We start from the raw sequence: 4,425 nt of genomic DNA on the forward strand, positions 1-4,425 counted from the left end.
AATCCCTTCGGTCGCCTGCGGCCCCGACTCTCGGGGCGGCGATGTCTGCCTAGCCTCCTCCCGTCGCGATCCTCGCGATAGGTTTTCTTGGGGTATCAACCCTCTCGCCCTTGGCTGCTCCACCGCCTCGATCGCGTCCCTATACTCGACTCTCGTCTCAGTCCCTACGTCTTGATGCCCCACCGACGCTCCCGTCCCAACGGATCCGGAACGTCGGTGGCTGCCAGCGCGGTCGCGGTCTTCGCCCCCCGGGGCGGCCGGCGGTATGCCAAATCTGGGCAAACCAAACTCTCCGGCGGCGGTGGGGCCCGATATCAGCTGGCCGTCGCGTAACTCAGCTCGATACGGGTCGCTAAGATTTCTAGCCCGTCAAAATCCGCGAACTCATCTCTATGCACGGCGATTTGCAGACGGGGTAGCAAGTTGTGATGTGCGTAATTAAGCTGCTCCCGCAGCGATCAAGGCGGATCGAGTCAAACAAAGAGGGCCATCAGATAGCCAGATAGTCAGCCACCGGCTCACTTTCCCCTTGCGTACGGCATATTATCTCATCCCGCAACTCGAATTGAAAATCTGCTGCCTCGAACCGCGTACGAAAAGCCGCCTCAAACGCCCGCCACGTAGACCACTGCGACCACTTAGCCCGAAACTAAAAAGCGTGATCCCGCATTGAAAGTACGGCAGGGATTTTAAAACATCGTCGTCCGTCATCGTGACGACCTCCCGTGCCTCACGAGTTCTTTCCAAAAACGCGTTCGCGTCGGCCCCGCGGATTCCCGAAAAACTAATATTCCACCGCCGTAACGCATTGAGTGCGTCGGCGGTGGAGTACATGCTGCGTGCCCGCGCCGCGACCTCCGGCCCGATGGACTGCGGACGCGCCTCGCCGGGCCACCCCGCATCAGCGGTCCCGGCCGCTCGATGTTCGCGTTCCCTCACATATTCGCGGAGGAACCGCTCGCGTCTTCCGCGCCCGGTCTCCTCCGCGGGTTCAGGGAATGACGCTGCACCCAACGCGCGAAATTCCTCGTCCGTCGGCAAGTCTAACACCCGTCCCAATGGTGGGTCTAATGCCTCCGCGGTCGCGAGCTCATTCCGATGCAATCGGTCTCTCAACACGGGCAAAAAGGGTAGACAGCCCTCTCTTCTCGCACTCCACCCTTAATTGTTCGACTGCGAGCGCGTCTATCCATCCTCCCCCGACTGGCTCAAGAGTCTGCGCTCCCCGCGACCTAGCCCCGGGCATGTTCCTTCCGTATTCCAAATCTCTTCGTGATTCACGAATCCGTCACTCACCTCGAGACGGCCGACAAAAAAAACCGCAACCTTCCAAAACGGGTGAGCGACAACTACGTCGTTCTCAAGAGCTCGAGCACTTAGTCACCAAAAGAAACAATAAAGGCACTGATTGCTCCTCGGTCCGTAACGCGGACCAGCGATCCGCTACCAAACGACTCGCACGCACAAAAAAACTATTAATTCCCAAAACCCCAAAAAGATTTCCGACGAGGCACTTACTGACACGTCGAGATCACCAAAGATTGTATTGTCTTCCCCCCGAAAGGCTTTTCCCTCCCGAATGGCCGATAGTGCCCGCCGCTCGTTCGGATACGCGCGCGGTTCCTTACTCCGCGAAAAGTGCGAAAACGAACTCCCAAGCGCACCGCAGCAAATCCGAAAATTTTTCCGTCCCCCTTTTGTCGCCCAAACGCGGAACGCATAGTATGGCCTTGACAGCTCTCTTCCGCCGGCACCCCACTCGCGCCACGGAACCCGATCGCACGCACGGAGCCACCCGAAGTGACGTCGGTCGTTGTCGCGTGAGCCCCCTTCGCGTCCCCACTTCACTCGCGCACACACGACCACCGCACGCACTGGTCCTCGCCGATCACGCGCGCGACACGCGCAAGCCTCTAAATTTTCACTCGCGAGTCTTTCGGTGTTGTCGATTTCGTGTGGTATTGTTCCGCAGAGACAACACAGGACGGACACTTTCTTACATGTAAACACACACACAAACAGACGAGACAAAGAGAATTCATATCTTCTCTTCTCGAATCTTCGATTCGCTTTAATATATTCCGCTCAAGGCACGATATTCGCCGCGAGCGATTCTCTGCCGCAAATTGGGCGATCTCTATTACTTACGCGTGCCCCACGTTGGGCGCCAAAATTTCTCTTGCAACGTTTTTCACAACTCGACAAAGAAGATCCGCGCAAGATTTTCCGTCGCAAGGAAATTCCGCCGGTAATGGGACACGGCGGGTCCTATCCGATCCAAATCATATATCGCTCAAAATACCACCAAATTTGTGGGCGCCAGGTACGAAGGCGGCCGTACCACCGATCCTCGCCAGAATTCACCAAAGTTACCGTCGGATCGCGATACCCGCTTCCCGCCCCGTGCGAGACCGACTAGCTCCCCGTTATTTAAATCGGAGATGGGCGGGTTCTTAGAAATAGAGTTTTACTACTAACGCGGTCTCGTCTGTTTGTAACATGCAATATATTTATAAATTATAAGTCGCAGCGGGCGAGAGGGCTAACCGCCGCTCGCCCGTCCGTTCCGCACGCACAGAGAGCTCGTCGGGTCGAGCCGTCGATGGCTTCGCCGTCCGACGGACACTGCCAAAGATCGCCACACGGTGGTTGGTCCCAACGTCTCGGGCCGCAATCTCCGGAAGGAAAATCCGGCCACTCTTGCAATAGGCAAACAGGTCGTGTGAGCTTACGCGACGGCTTCCTCCTTCTTGTCCGGCTCCATGACTGCGGATGTACTCGACCCTTCGCCGCTCACTCGCCCTGGCTCGCTCTCGTTCTACCCGTTCGCTCGTCCACTCGTTCGCTCGTTCACTCGTTCGCTCGTTCACTCGTTCGCTCGTTGGGTCGCTCGCTTGTCCGCTTGTTTACTCGCTCGCTCGCTCGCTTTGGATCCCAGGATGGAAAAGGCCGAATTCTTCCGCAGAGTCTATGCAGAGACATCGGCTCGGAGACCCTCGAGGGAACTTCCATGGAGCCTTGCGCAGTCCTACCGCCATGCCCCGCCGTCTTGCCGAATTTCTTCCTTGCCGCGAATGCCGTCGTATCTCACCCCGAATTCGCAGACACCCCGCTCGCACGGGGGTTTCGCCGCCAATTACCGAATCTAGCTTAATTATTTACACCGCAACGGGCGCTCCAAGCTAGCACGTTACAGTGTGTGTGCGCGCACGTGTGCGCGCGTGTGTGTAATTTCAATACTCGCGCGCCTTATAAAAATGATCTGAGTATTATCTTCTTCTACGAGAGAGAGGGAGGAAGAGAGATAGAGAGAGAGAGAGAGAAAGGGACTGTCACCTCTCTCCTATGATTACAGTCTAGTTTACATTTTTGTATTAACTTTATTTATTGTTGTAAGTTTAGTCAGATTCATCAGAACTCTCTGTATTAATATCGGTATTATCATTTTCCAAGGTTTCATTTTGTTTTGAAAATAAGCCCCATACTTCCGGAAAAAACTTCTTTTCTTTACTTTTCATCTCGTGGCATCTAATGCTACTGATGACGGGATCTGATGTTATTAATAAACGGTGCAATAAATCTTCATTTGTTGCACTTCTGTTAATTTTTCGGGTATGTTGTGAACGATATTTTCTATGTCGGGTTAATTCTATGTCGGGCTTCAATTGCTTCCTCCGACAATTGACCGATGGGAATAATTGCATATTTTATAATTTCTGCGCCATGAAATAAAATTTTATGGACAGTCGATAACATATAACACCATCCGTATTTCTCAATGACAAGCTTCGCTAAATGTTTAGCGAAGTAGTCAAATTTATACGGATTACATTGCCGATGAGATGCAATAGCTTGCAAAAAGATCGTGAATTTTCATATTATATTTTCATCCAATCCGGTAATCTCTGCTGTTATAGAAGGATTTTCAAAGAATTTTCTAGCAATATTTCCGTCGTTCTTATTATCAAAACCTTGCTTCACAACATCAATTAATAAACCTAATTTTTGTCGGAAGTCTTCCTGAAGCCTTTTTTGACGTTTCTCCCTTAAAAGTTTTTCTTGTGGATTTCGAATGGACCATTCTTTTATTTCAAGATTATAACTAATATGTAATAAAAATTCCATACTCCTAATCCACGCATGGGGACTTGACATTCCAAATGTATAATACTCTACATTTTTTATTTCTCTCCGGCAGACAAGTTCAAAATTGTTCATATCTTTCGGATTCACACCACATATGAAACATGACATGTTTGAAGATTCCGTTAAAGATGAACAAACTTTTCCACCTACCATGGTAAGTAATAATTGATGTTCCACAGAAATGTCTTTGTAATAAGTTGGAACCAAAGTTTCTATTTCATTCGACATTCTTGCACTTTCTTTGCGTATTACCTCGTTATTCTTCTTTATAAATTCAAA

This window comes from Harpegnathos saltator, unplaced genomic scaffold (genome assembly GCF_003227715.2).
Source record: "Harpegnathos saltator strain DR-91 unplaced genomic scaffold, Hsal_v8.6 scaffold367, whole genome shotgun sequence".
Lineage (NCBI taxonomy): Eukaryota > Metazoa > Arthropoda > Insecta > Hymenoptera > Formicidae > Harpegnathos > Harpegnathos saltator.